At 38.1% G+C, this 15,791-nt stretch overlaps 1 protein-coding gene across 1 annotated transcript in view; it reads left to right on the top strand.

Annotated features, from left to right (window-relative positions):
• The first annotated feature begins 816 nt into the window (after positions 1-816).
• LOC137072646 (adhesion G protein-coupled receptor L1-like) overlaps positions 817-15,791 on the top strand; it is a 55,603-nt gene continuing 40,628 nt past the window's right edge. The window contains exon 1 of the mRNA XM_067440531.1: positions 817-2,142. The gene's annotated coding sequence lies outside the window, so the exon portion shown is untranslated. The remainder of the gene's footprint in view (positions 2,143-15,791) is intronic.

The following is a 15,791-nucleotide window of genomic DNA, read 5'->3' as shown; positions in this document are numbered from 1 at the left end:
CAGTTAACTTTACTATGTTGCTCCAAATGATCAAACTATGCAAAAAGGATGAAAATATTACACAAGAAAGTATCCACTAGAATTAGACACAGAAGTAATTTCCCAATGAATGGCGTCAAATGCAATGTATTGATCAACCCAATACATCATTTAAGATGAGATGGGAGTTTATGTCTGTCAAAAAATTACAACTCTGTAAATTCAGAATTCATTCATGTTCAGGTCCATATATATATATATATATATATATATATATATATATATATATATATATATATATATATATATATATATATATATATATATATATATATATATATATATATTTGTCATATTTGGGGATCCTTGGGATCATAAAGTTTAAAAACCCCTGATAGACCAAAGGGAAACCGAACCGTTAACCATTATTGTGTGTAAATGATAATTAAGTTTATCAAATAATTGACTTTCCATTGACTTTTGTGGCATCGTTTCCACAACACTTAGCCATTATTCCCCTATTAAACTGCTTGTTAACAATTTTGCACCAAACAAACATCTATGCAAAAAGCATTAAAATATTACATATTACACAAGAAAGGATCCATTAGAATTAGACACAGAAGTAATTTCCCAATGAATGGCGTCAAACGCAATGTATTGATCAACCCAATACATAATTTAAGATGTGATGGGAGTTTATGACTGTCAAAAAATGACAAAAATAACAGTAATATCCGAATTAATTCATGTTCAGGTCCACTCACTTTCATGATTCTGTGTGTGTAGGCTATATATATATATGAGATACAGAGAAGCGCGCGCGCACTAGAGAGAGCGAGCGCGAGGGAATGAAGCAGGGCGTTCGTGTTCTCGCTGTCAAAGCGTTTGCGTTATGTTCGCCTGGTCACGCCTGCCGCATCCTACACAAACGGGAATAGCATTTCTCTCCCGTCAGGAACCGACACGCTTCCACATTAGAGTCAGTCGTTAGGGTTCGGTTAATATTGTATCGAAACGCCGAGGCCTGTGCCTTTTTCTCCGCCGCTCCTGTCGCCGTGTGTCTCCATTGTATGCAGTAGAATCCATGACAGCCGCATCTTCCATTGATCTGTTGATATCTGGGATCTTCACTGCTGTTCTTTACTACGAACATCACATCTGGACACGATCGCAGGCTCTCCTCTTTCATACACCACCGAGTATCCTGGGTTTTTTTCCACACACGCTGAATGTAGATGTGAACGCAGCCTTTTTTTGTTCATATAAGCCAAACGGTGTTTTTTAGTCGTCGTGTATATGTGGGGTAGATTCAGCCAGGCCGTGGTTTTAGTCACGGGTGTCCACGATGGGTTTCTGCGCTAAATGTCGCGGATGTTTTTGATTATCGGTGTCATTTTATTACGGGGATTTAAATCGCTGTTCGGGGAGCGGCGCGAGGTGGGAATTTGACGCATTTGTTTTTGCCTGAACTCATTTCCCCCTATTAGTACTATGATTATTTTTGGTTTTCGATGAAAATCTCCTGTCTACCAGACTAGGATCACCCTCTGTGTGGTTGGTCTGGGAAGGGGAGCGGTGCCAGGGGGAATTTACTATAGCCTACATTATTTTATTTTTTTTCCCTTATCGTTAACATTGTTGTTCGAGTGTTTAATTTTCGATGAAAATCCACCAGAAGAGGAACACCCTCAGCTCAGTCTCTCATTGCAATACCCTTGACGATCAACAGTTCATCGCGTAAAGACGACATGCCGCGGAATCCACGCGATTAATCGCAGCGACGTCGAATCGACGAATTTCAGTTGTGCTCATAATGAGTAATAAACAAAAACCTTTACTCATGGATGCTTTTGATGCTGTATGTTAATTTGTCTTATCGACAGGGTCAGGAGACTGTATTCATATTGGATTATATCACCCCCCCCCCCCATCTTTATTATTCCTCCCGCTTGTTTAAGACTGAAGACACTCTGTAAGGTGGATTTTAAATATCATGTTTTTCGGCCCTTTTATCGTCTGGAAGATGGCAGCTGATTAAATTTTAATCTTGATGCATTCTGGCGACACGGGAGGAGAAGAGGAGAAGAGAGTGAATCGGGGAGGAGAGGAGCGAGGAGAGGGAGAGGAGAGGATGTAGGGTGGATACGGGAACACCAGAAGGTAGGTGAGAATTAATTAATGAATGTATGAATGAATAAACGAACGAATGTCAGTGTGTGTTCAGTTATCCCAAACTGTGTCAAATCCCATTCACACATCACTGTCTGTATTCCACATCTACACCCGTCACTTCATTTACGCCTGTTTATGTATCTATGAGGACTTATCACGATTCTTTTTTTCTGTTGTATTTTGGTATTTGCAGAATATATATATTGTCTCCAAAATTACATATTTTGCCTACAAATGTACACGATTTCATATTTAGGTTTACATCTGAGGACAAACCTATCCCAAAGATAGAGATATGTACGTCATTGAATACATTCTAAAAAATGCAGGGTTGTTTCAACCCATGTTTGGGTCAAATATAGACAAACCCAACAGTTGGGTTGGGTTTTAAACCCAGTGGTTGGGTTTGTCTATATTTGGAAGAAGAAAAAAAAAAGGATTCAAAAAAAGGACAAATCTTTGATTGGTTTTGTCCATATTTGGACAACAAAATGTGGAATTTTAAGCCCAATGATTGGGTTTGTCCATATTTGTACAACAAAATGTGGAATTTTTAACCCAATGATTGGGTTTGTCCATATTTGTACAACAAAATGTGGAATTTTTAACCCAATGATTGGGTTTGTCCATATTTGGACAAAACAAAAATGTGGAATTTTTAACCCAATGATTAGGGTTGACCATATTTGTACAACAAAATATGGGATTTTTAACCCAATGATTGGGTTTGTCCATATTTGGACAGTTTTTCCTTGGATGTTTGTCCATTTTGGGACAAAAAAAACATTGGGTTTTAAAGCCAATGTTTGGGTTTATCCATATTTGACCCAAACATTGGTTGAAAAAGCCCACCATTTTGTAGAGTGCTATACGCACACACATAAGCACACATTCTGCATGCCAAGAGCTATATATCATACATACACACGCACACGTTGTGGTCATTTTTCATTGGATGTAAATTGAGTTACAGGCCAAAGGCGCGCTGAACGCTGCGGTGCGTGAGTGGTGTGTAAATGTGCTGGCGCCAGTGACTGCTGGTGCATTCTGACAGACCTCCATCTCTCCCCACCCAACATCTCCTCCATCTCTCACACACACGCACTGAGCGATGCACAGACAGAGTAGAGGTGTGTGTATGTTTGTGTGATTTAGGTGCAAAATATGATTACAATACATGAGCTAAATCTGAAAAAGACGCCTTCTTTGTTTGTCTTCAGCTGGGAAATTGTTCCTAAATAAGGTAAATTCTGTTTAATATGTAAAAAAAAAATGTTTTATAGGTTTCTATAAGGTCTATGGTACTGTATGGCCCCTTTAGCTGTGTGTGTGTTCGGGGTTACTTGCCTAAATTTTGAGGATAAATTTGTCTACAGAAGTGAGCTGAATCTGACAAAACTGGGACATCAGGGGGCGTCATTGGTTGGCAAAAATATTATGCAAATGCTAAAAAAACGAGACGATGAAGGTGGGCTTTAGCCATCATTTGTCCTTGGTTGTGTAAGTAAACATGCATGTGTTGCTGTGTTTAATTGGCAGAGATCTAGTGTAGAGAGAGTGTGTTTATAAAGGAGCTCATAATGATCTTGAGAAGATTCACGGATGGTTGAGCGAGGAGAGACAAACACAAACTCATGCAAAAACACTGGTTACTAGTCAAAGCAAGTGGCTCTCGTATGTTATTTCGGTTGTTTTTTTATTTGTTAAAGACAAAATAAAGAGTGAAAGCAGTTTATCTGTGGAGTGATAAAGAAACTGTGTGTATGATAGAGGTGGAACGCGGACGTTCAGTCATAAATAGGTAAATACATTGACACAGTCTATTGACCCCTGAGCTGGTGGTCATCCATTCATCCTCTAACATTTGTGGTCATATTTATAGAGCTGAATAAATAGGTTTTATTTATGGATCCTGCTTGTTTTGCTTTCTCAGTGGTTTTGGTGTTGGTGTTGGTAAAAATACATTCTGTCCCAGTCCCAGTGTAGCATGCAGAAGTCGTTTGTGAGCTGATTTCCTTCCTGTGGCGCGTTCGTCAGTCTAAACCTGTTTGAGAACAGTCATTATGTTTGCAGTTTTCTTTGGTTTTGCACCTTAAATCTCTCAATCTGTAATAAATATTGGGATCTCTTTGTCTGCCTAGTGTCTTTAATGTAACTTCCTAACTCATTTATTCCAACCCAATTAAAAACATAATGAAGAGTGGAGATAGGAGAATTGGTATGTTTGTCATCAATAGTGTTTGATGGAAATCTGTGTTTGCTAGAATAATGAATTGGTAATGTTGACCAGATTTATTCTACAGTCAAAGTTGTAACTTTTTCTCGGCAGAATCGTCTGAGTATTTATTAATTTAGTAAGTGATAAAGGAGTCAGCTGGTCTTTATGAAAAATAAAACCATTACCATAGACTTTATGCAAGACCCGATCCTTCCGTTTATTTTGCTATTGTAATCTGTTATATCTTAATACACATTTACTTAATTTTTCTTACGATTGTTGAGAACTTAATATGTTTGCTTCACTATATGGTCCAATTGGTCCAATTAAATTAGTAGTTTTGTAAGATATTAATACTTGGAGATGATTTATGTTTACCTGATCTAATCTGCTGTTCAAGAGTTTAAGCAAAATTTACAATTATGAGTGTATCTGAATTGGTGACTGGTAGTATGTAATATACACAATACAATACATATTTATGATGGCAGACATAAAACACACATAAACAATTATATATGTCCATGCTTTTATGTTTATTAGTCAACAGCCAATGCTGGGAAATCAACAATCTATCTATCTATCTATCTATCTATCTATCTATCTATCTATCTATCTATCTATCTATCTATCTATCTATCTATCTATCTATCTATCTATCTATCTGTCTCTGTCTGTCTGTCTATCTATCTATCTATCTATCTATCTATCTATCTATCTATCTATCTATCTGTCTGTCTGTCTGTCTGTCTGTCTGTCTGTCTGTCTATCTATCTATCTATCTATCTATCTATCTATCTATACCATTCCAATTGTAATGCTGTTTTTCAGATTCATTAGTAAAAAAAACAACAACAAAAATGTAAATTTTTCGATAAGATTGTGCATTTAAGAAAATGTTTGTTTTTGTGATATTTCATCCAAATGTTTTACCTTGACGCCATAAATCTCGTTTGTTTTTCACCAACCAATCGATTCCTGAATCATATAAAAGCACTTCTCATTGAATATCCTGTTTCACTTGGAAACACGTCACATTTCGGAAGTAAAGTTGGTTAAGAACGCTATTTCACGTTGACTTCCACTGACTCCAGCCATATATGTTTTAATATCTTTGAAATTATTATTATTATTTTTTATATTTTTGGTGATGAAGCTGAAAACCAGCCTTAAACATGGTTGTGGTGATTAATGGTAGATAATTTCGGTCATTTTTATGTATATATATATATATATATATATATATATATATATATATATATATATATATATATATATATATATATATATATATATATATTTCAAAGATTTCATGTGTGTTTTGGGAAGACAGAGACCACTGCGTTCCATCTAAAAGTCAATGGGAATCAGCGTTTGTAACCTATTTTACTGCCAAAAGTGACATATTTCCAAGTGCAACAGGATATTAAATAAGATGCTTTTTTTTGACCAATGTGAATAGACTCCAAAATATTTTTAAATTAATTCCTGAATCAAAAAAATCTTATTTCACGTTAAGTGTGTTTTGGGAAAACATACCGCTGTCAACATGAAACAGTGCGATCATTTTTACTGCCGAAACATGCCGTATTTCCAAGTGAAACAAGATATTCAATAAGAATTGCTGGTGTTTGACCACCGTGAATAGCCTGCAATATATTGTCAATAGTGGGCATGATTTTCAGTGAACTTTATCAGTCCCTCTTATTTTTAACCAATCGAATCCTTAATCAAATGTCACGTCACTTTCGGAAGTAAAGTTGGTGGCGAGCGGCGTTTCACGCTGACTTTTAGACAGACTGGTGTGTTCTGTTTCCCCAGTCCAGTTGTGTGTGTGTGTGTGTGTGTGTGTGTGTGTGTGTGTGTGTGTGTGTGTGTGTGTGTGTGTGTGTGTGCAGTGCTGATGAGAGTGGTGTGTTTGTTTATGTCTCTAACACAGAGGGTAAATTCAGTTTTCTCTGCATGAGGGTGAATTATAGCAATTACTCCAGCCTGATTATTACACACACACACACACACACACACACACGCTCTCCGATGGCTCGGGAATCTCTCCAGATGAAGCGCTCTGTTGTGTTTGATTCTCGGCGCTCCACAAATGCAGGTTTTGATCACACCGCTGAACTGGTGCGTTCAGACACACTGACAGACGAGGACGGCAGTATTTCCTTGGATGTCGTCCACGGTTATCTCACAACACGCCTTCATACACAGCGCCTTTTATCCATGAAGTGCAACACAGCCGGACTTTAATTAGAGTTTGACATTTAATTACATCTGAAGGCAAATTCATCTTTAACAGTCATAGAATAACATCGTATATGTGTTATTCATGCACAATAATTTATTATTGATTAAACCTTAATTTAATTAAACGTACTAAAATATATTCTGCTTGGGGATAGACCCTGAACACAGATTGTTATTTGTATATATGACTCGCAATAATTAATTAACATTTATTTCTGACAGTGAAAATGCATGTATAATATGTTAGTCAGAATATGATAGTCTGGTTAATGATACATTAAATGGCAATCTCATTGGCGGTCATATCATTTAGTGTAATTTATAAAACATTATGGTCGCCACTGGATTTCAGTGACCACTAATTTCAATAATAATTAATTGTTTTTAATAATTGATAATGTGTTTTTCTCTTTTGTATTTGCGCGTGTGTGTGTGTGTGTGTGTGTGTGTGTGTGTGTGTGTGTGTGTGTGTGTGTGTGTGTGTGTGTGTGTGTGTGTGTGTTTGAGAGATAGAGGGTGTGCCATTCTCTAGTGTTTTGCTGGCACTAAAGTAGAAGGTGTTATTTACGTAAGTTACTGAGACATTAGGGAACGTGTGTGTGTGTGTGTGTGTGTGTGTTTGTGTGTGTTTGTGTGTGTGTGTGTGTGTGTGTGTGTGTGTGTGTGTGTGTGTGTGTGTGTGTGTGTGTGTGTGTGTGTGTGTGTGAAAGAGAGAAAGATGCAGGAGAACAAGTGACTCATGGGCACTGTTGGACAGACAGATGGAGTTGTCTGCAATTAAAAGTATTTAAAGTCTTAATGTCATTGAAATATTCACAGTTACATAGTGTCAGGTGTTTCCATCCATGTATTTATATGCAAAATTTATAAATTGATGCATAAAAAACACAAAACGGAAACACAATGTGCAAATAAATGTAAATTAAATGTATTAATTAAATATATGTATTCAAATTAATGTATTAGATATTACTATGTAGCAAATACTATGTTGGATTTATTATTCCTGGCCTCAGCAGATCATGTGATGGGATAACTGGAAATTTCCAAGGATTTGGTTCTCTTGAACAAATGGGATGGAAATTTGCTATATTTGCATGTTTTATGCGATGTAATTCTGAGATATTAGTGTAGAAAAGAGCCCTGAACATAGACTTCTAGATTACTTAGTCAAGCACTAGTACTAATGTTGTATTAAAGTATTAAAGTTGAGTGTGTAAGTGCAGCGTGTGAGCTCCGAGCATGAATAATTCCTCAAATCATGCGTGTTGAAGAGAGTGTGCTTCGACTTTATTGGGGATCAGACACACCACTGTAAAAAAAATGGTTCATTAAATACTATTTCAGTCGTTCTACCTCAAATATTATGTTTCTTACTTGCCGTAATTATTTGTGATATTTACTAGAAAAGTCTGAGTGAAGATGGTTTCAAAGTAAACCCTACAGCAGTTTTGTTTTTGTGTCAGAAGTCTAGTTATATTTATATACAGCGCGGTTGGGTTGAGGCCAGTGGAGCAGAAACAACAGAGATGCCTCCGACACACCGGCTCGTGATTGGCTAGCTCTTCAGCTGTCGGTGCGCATTACGGGCTCTTCACTTCATTCGCTGACAGAGACGAACTCTGTGTTTGAGGGTGTTGATGGTGTCTGAAGTGTGACACTTGTGTCTGGACTGATCAATTGTACGGGGCTGTTGAGTGTGTATGTGTGGTTTATATGTAGCCAACTTCATTTTGTCAGTATCATGTTTCTGATTTCCATAAGGCTGTGGGATCTAAATGTGTGTCCGCCTTCATTTGTTTAAAATCATTCAATGTGAACCTCAGTGGCAATCTGTGAATCTTATATAACACACACAAGAGAAAGGGAAAAAAAGGAAAGGAAATGGAAACAAAATATCAAATTAACAGACAAGTGCATGAATTCCCAATTTGTTCCTGGACCTTTTTCCCCCAGACCTGTTGCAATCGCAGTCTAAAGTAATGGTGATGTAAGACTGTGTGTGACTGTGTGTGTGTGTGTGTGTGTGTGTGTGTGTGTGTGTGTGTGTGTGTGTGTGTGTGACCACACACACACAGTGTAGATATCAACCCCTTGAGGCCAGGGGAGTGAGCTCTTACTGGCCTATATTACACTCACCCCTAAACCTCACTCCCATCCGTCTCATGGCACCATATGTTACCGGTCCTACTAAACCTGCTCCAAGTGGCATTCAAGCCGGAGACGACCTCTTAAGGCCAGGGGAGTGAGGTTTACACACACAGCTCTTATTGGCCTATGTTACACTTACCCCTAAACCTCACTCCCATCCGGGTCATGGCACCAAATGTAACTGGTCCTACTCGAGCTGCTTCAAGCAGGATTCGAGCCTGCTGCTACTTTTTTGAGGACAGGGGAGAGTGGTTTACATGCACAGCTCTTACTGGCCTATGTTACACTCACCCCTAAACCTCACTCCCATCCGGGTCACGGCACCAAATGTTACCGGTCCTACTTGAGCCACTCCAAGCGGGATTTGATCCAGAGGCAACCTCTTGAGGCCAGGGGAGTGAGGTTTACATGCACAGAGTATTCATGCAAACATAATCTGCTACGTCTTAACTAAACGTCTGGTAAACTGTTGAGGAAAAATATCCGATGTGAAACTTTATATTAGATCTGTGCAGTACAGGAGGTCTTAATATATAGGCCGTCTGTCTCATTTATGTTAATCAAACAATTGCTTAATATATATATATTTTCCCAATTGATATTTGGTTTTGACTTGGTGTGTCCCAAATGTTATTACCAGGGATTTTAAGCAATGGTTTCTATTGATTTTGTTTTGAAACCTTCAGGAAACTTTAACTCGATTTTTCTCAATATTAACTTTGCTGACTCTTTCGAGATCAAACAGGTGTCGCTCAGTCATTCAGACAAATCATACATCATTTTAAAGGTTTTTTAATAGAGAACTCTTTATTTTTAGTTGATGATAATGTAAAAATGAGAAAGCATTTCGTATGTTAACAGATCAATTTTTAACCACATTATCTTTTGTATACATTGATTAATTAAAGGTTTATACATTATTTATACCTGTGGACACTAATGTAAAAATAATGATAAATCATTGTCAGATGCATTTAATGCACTGCGGTTGGATTATATGCTGTATATATATTTAAAAGTTTTTGTATAGGTGTATGTCTAGTCTTGTTTTAGTTTGTAAAAGAAAAACAGTTTTTGTAAGTGATTTCATTGAGTAGATGAACAGATTCAGATGATCATCGATCAGGAGCCTGATGTGAAGCGGAGCCTCTTTTTATACGGCCACTTACTGGATAAATAAATGGACATGTAATATTGATTTGAGTCTAAATGATTTTATTATGTGAGAAGAAAGAGTGTGGAGCGAGACGAGAGACATGAAACCAGTGCAGAGATCTCAACAATCAAGTGTAGTTTAAAGTATGACGACATACGATCTATCCCTATCAAGTGTTCTTGAGAAGCATTTATAACTTTTGTTGTATTTGCATACATGATTGGCGTGTAATGGCAGATGGACGGTGCTCTTCTTGTAGGCCGTGATGAAGCCTGAGGCTGGATTTTAGCTCGTCCTCACACGAGTTGCTGTGTCTGGGGAAATGCTCGTGATAAATCGTCTGATCCCGTCTCCTGGGATCAGGGAGTATTTTTGTAGCACCATCAATAGAGACGGAGCCCGCAGGGGTTTCACAGCACTGGTTACTGTGAAAAAGAAATGAGACATAGATCATAGCAGGGAAAAAAGCCATCCAGAGAGAGAAACACAAATGAGCGAATCGGTGTGAGCCGCCGCAGCCCTTATTGCAGCGTTGCCATGGCGACTGTATGTAGAGAGACGGCCGCCGACCGATCGATGTGTGTGTGTGCGCAAGTCTGTCTGAAGGGATCTTGGATTGTTGATCCTAAAAAGGTAGTTTTCCAGAACATACAGTCGTAATAATCATAGACACACTGTCTCAGATTTCAGTTCTGCTGAGTTTTAGCTCAGCTTTAATCATTATTTGGCCTTGGAAGATGCAACATCCAATGGCCTCGGTCTTCCCTAACGCATTTGAAAGGGACTTTAGAAAGCATTGAGAGTGGCACAAGGTTGGCACAAAATGTTAAATTCGATTGAGTGTTGAAAAATATGCAGGTTGTGCCAGAGTTGATGCTGGATTTCCTGAGAAATTTCATATGGGTTACACATTGAACTCTTAAATGTTGCAGTTTGGATGCTTTTTTTGTGATTATACTGGCTGGTTTTATAGATTATAAAATTGACAGTAAATTTTCACATCTGCATTCTGAAAGAAAGCTTGCCTCTGTAATCGCGTGCATCTCTGATGATAGTATTGGCCGTGTGTTGAGATTAAACACTCGCTACAGTATCTGTTTCCATCTAAAGTTGCAAACGTAACGTGCACAAAGTTGGAATAACACTTAAAAGATTTGTTAATAGAGAAGCATTTCTATACCATGTGTTCAAGAGAAGAAAGGCCCTATTAAGATGAGTTTTGGTTGATCAATAGTTGACGAGTGGACACATTGCCGTTTACACCTGGTGTTTAAATCCGTCCACTTTCAGCCACTTCTGTCCTGATTTCTTTGAGGGAAGGGTCTATAGTCGGGGAACTATATGGCCATTTTAAAGCATACAGAGATCATCATCTTTAGTTTCTGCTCTGAAAGCCGAACGCTGTGAATTCAGGGATGGAGAGAGAACATTGGGCTTGGGAAGTTTTTAATCTGCAAACCAAACTTGGGTCTTCAGCCAATAAAGTTTAAATCCCGTTTGGCTAGCACTCTTCCCATACTGTTTACACATTCGGTCAGCAGGCAGAGAGCAGGCGATCTTTTAGAGGCTGTTTGTGTGCCATTGACCACATGAGCGTCTACACCAGGGCTCTTCAAATCGTACCCTGGAGGGCCAATACGCTGCGGAGTTAAGCTCCAACCCTGATCAAACTCACCCGCCTGTGATTGTCTAATGATCCTGAAGACATTGATTAGGGTTGGAGCTGAACTCAGCAGCGCATTGGCCCTCCAGGACAAGATTTGAAAAGCCCTGGTCTACACTATGAAAGCAATCTGGTCGGATGAGTTTTCGACTAACTCAGTGTTTTAGACCTGGTTTACACCTGTATTTACCATTGTCTACTTTGATCCGTTTGACCAAAACGCATCTTAATACCAGCTGTATACAGGGCCAATATCGTCCCTTTCTAGAATATTGAATCAAAATATCAGTAATCAACTGTAAGTTGCTCAATCGGGCTCATTTCTCTCCATCATAAACGAGTGTCGTCTCAGAGCGTCAGATGAAACACAATAAACGCTGCCATGTTTCTCTTGCGTCGGGATGCTGGTGTTTGGGAACTCAATCGTGTGAGACGGTTCTGGAGGAATTAAGCCCAATCATTCTGATCACAGACTTTGACTCATGTGTTTTAGAGCCACCAAACTAACATCTGAGATGCTGTGATGCCATTGGTCCACTGGTCCAGTTATCCAATCACAGCCTCTACTGAGGCAAAGTCACATGAGGGATTAATTTGGAAAACGTTTCCATCTTAGTCTTCTTATAGAATAAAACAATTTTCCCTCAACTGTGCGCACATTTTCAGAATTTATGCGGAAATTTGTATGCAATATCCCAAAATGCACATAAAAACAGGTGAATGGATATAGCGTTATCTGTTCATTCATCAACTAAAAACAGACCGAAATATTGACTCTTGAGATCTAAGAATGGATTAAAATCTAGAAATCTTTTTTTTTTTTACCCAGCCCTAGTTGCTCATATGTGATTGTTCACCATTCAGACACAAACGTCATGTTTTAGTGCTTTTATCTGCTTCATGTAGGGTGACCACCAGCTTTGTCCGGTGTCCTGGAAGACATAAGCAGTGTCCCACATTTCACAGGCACAGGCTATGTCTGGATTAATTTTTTCTTCCCTAAAATTACAATACCACAATAAGAAGAGCGGGTAAAATAGCCAACCGTTAGGCTTCAGTACTGATCAAACCTTAGGATGCTCTGAATCCGGTAAAACACATTTATTGTTTGCATAGCCTATTAAAGGAAACAAATTGCTACTTAAGGATTTATATTTTAATATAAAATCAGATTTTTACCTACAAGCCTCTTTAGTAGATTGGCTAAACATCAACGATTCGGCTCTTTGTCTGTAAAACCTTTGTCAAGTCCGATGACAGTGAACGTTCAGATCTGCCGCTGATCCGGAGAGAGTGTAAAACTGCTTCATAAACAGTCTTCTCAAGCACACAGCATTGTCTTACAATCATTCTGTTTATCACAGAAGAACTGGGATACAAGTGTGTAGTTCAGATATAAACACTGATGTCTACAGTAGAGATCAAAAGAGAATAAATCACCTTTAGAAAGAAACGACATCATTACACCAGTAGGTGGAGACAAGTGACTGTTAAAAAAGTGTCTGTCATGAATTAATCATTTAAGACATTTGTTCCAAAACACGTGATTTATTCACTAATGAAACAAGTGAAGATGAAGTTTTAATAACTGGGATAGATTAGGCAGCAAGTGAACATTTTGTCCTCAGAGTTGATGTGTGTGAAGCAGGAGAAATGGGCAAGCGTAAGGATTTGAGCGAGTTTGGCCAGATTGTGACGGCTAGACGACTGGGTCAGAGCATCTCCAAAACTGCAGCTCTTGTGGGCTGTTCCCGGTCTGCAGTGGTCAGTATCTATCAAAAGTGCTCCAAGGAAGGACCAGTGGAGAACCGGCCACAGGGTCATGGGCGGCCAAGGCTCATTGATGCACGTGGGGAGCGAAGGCTGGCCCGAGGGGTCCGATCAAACAGACGAGCTACTGGCCCCAGTTTTTCAAAAAATGTAATCTGAATCAAATTGATCTGGATTTAGAAATCCCATGTTTTTCGATCCAAGATCACCTGATCCATCTTACTTTCATGCAGTTTTTAAAAGAGCATACGATTGGAACACTGTGATCCAAATACCAAATTTCAGGATGACCAACTCCTGTTTAGTAGGGTTCGAAAAAATTAGGGCTGGGCAAGTTAAAGCGTTATTATCGCGTTAACACATTTATTAATTACCGCCGACAATTATTTTATCGTGCATTAACGTAGTTATTTATTATTATATTGAAAGGCCGTTGCTCACTGCCTCTGAATACACACACAGACAAACCATTGGTCAGGAGAATACAGCGCTGTCTGTAGCCTAAGCCAAGGGCTTGACATTCTTTATCTGGGACAAATAAAATATAAAAATAACCAGAAACGCAAGAACGATTCAGAATTTTTATTTTGTTTTTATTATATTCAATGTAAACAGCAATTGATGAGTGTATCTCTGTATCTCTGTTAGTCGCATTGAGGCTCGCGCTCCCCGTCTCTGAGAGACATTCGTGGAGAAATCTAAACAATTGAGCAGCGATATAAACTCACAGAAGAAACATACTGGGGTAAAACTTAGCTTTCTGTAGTTGTTGATATTTATGATTTATGATATTGTTAATAACACAAGTCGACTTTGCAATCGTGAATTGTGTCGCATGAATGGTGTAGCCTAGTTCAATAACAGTAGCCTAATTAATATTAAGTTACTTACATTTTAGATCCAAACAACCTTTTTTTGTTCCATTTCACCCATGATTTCACCGACGACAATAGCTCCAACGGAAAGCAACATTCAGTTTTTTTGTTACTGAATGATTCAGTGTTTTGAATGAATCATTTGAATAAACGACTCAATGACTCACTCATGAAGACGATCACTCGCTGCCCCCTATTGGCGATTATGTTTATAAGTATGATTGCATGTTTTATTGAGAACATCAATCTTATAACATTATTTATTGCAGCTGTATTTTTTGCAGTTTAAATTATTTAATTTGTTTTTTAACAGCCTATAGTGTCTTTACTATTATAACTGAATGTATTAATCAAATGTAAGAACTGATCATGAAAGATGATGCATACATTTAATAAGATTTAAAAAAATATCCTTTATAAAATTAAATAACGCCCTGGGGTGAATATCACAAACATGCAGATTTAAGTTGGCCGATGTTAAAGCTGACAGAACACTGATGAGAATATTACTACACAATCAATATGTATACCACCAGTTTAATTTCATTTGATTAAATTAATGTTTAAGTTGATATTTACAAGAAATATTGTAACTGTTACTAACGTTTAACTGCTGTACAAAGCACCTTATTTATTTAAAGTGTTTGCAAACCACATGTTATTGCACTTTTGTATTCATTATTGAATTTTGCGCATACTGCAATTAATCGCATTTTTAAAAAACATTTTAATTGTTTCCCAGCAGTAGAAATAACCCAACTGAATCCATCCTTCTGATGGGATCAGGATAATAATTTTTATTTGGATCAAATAGATCCCAAATGGAGTTCAACGTTTTGAAAAACACAAAGGGCCGGTTTGATCCAGATCAAATGTAAAATCGGATTACATGATCTGATCTTAGTCCGGAATCCCTCTTTTGCTTTTGAAAAACCCATTTCCAAGATTTGATCCAATCTGTGATCCGGATTCTGGATTACTTTTGAAAATCAGTGAATCGATCAGTGATTCAGATCGCCAGTATCACGTGATTTCAGCAGTTTGACACAAGATCCGAATCACTGACTTATTTGAGGATTGAACACAAACGCGGAAGAGAAGCCAATGCTGAATAAAGTCGTAGTTTTTGTTATTTTTGGACCCAAATGTATTTTGGATGCTTCAAGAGACTCTAATTAACCCACTGATGTCTCATATGGACTACTGTGATGATGTTTTTATTCCCTTTCTGGACATGGACAGTATAGTGTGCATACACTTGCATACGCTCTCGGACTAAATATAAAATATCTTAAACTGTGTGTGAAGATGAGCGGAGGTCTTACGGGTGTGGAACGACATTAGGGAGAGGAGTTAAAGACAGACATTTCAATTTTGGGTGAACTAACCCTTTAATGCTGGTTCTGATAGAAAGGCGTCAGGGCATCTCAGTTTGTTGCGTATGGGGCTCTTCAGTCATATTTAAAATATTTAATATTTTGATGGTTTAATCAAACTTGTAGGGTCTTTAAACGTTCACTTTTGTCCACTTCTGTGTGTGCGTGACCCTAAAGC

The sequence above is a fragment of the Pseudorasbora parva genome, chromosome 4 (assembly GCF_024679245.1).
Source record: "Pseudorasbora parva isolate DD20220531a chromosome 4, ASM2467924v1, whole genome shotgun sequence".
Taxonomy (NCBI): domain Eukaryota; kingdom Metazoa; phylum Chordata; class Actinopteri; order Cypriniformes; family Gobionidae; genus Pseudorasbora; species Pseudorasbora parva.
This window is presented reverse-complemented; position numbering and strand designations above follow the sequence as displayed.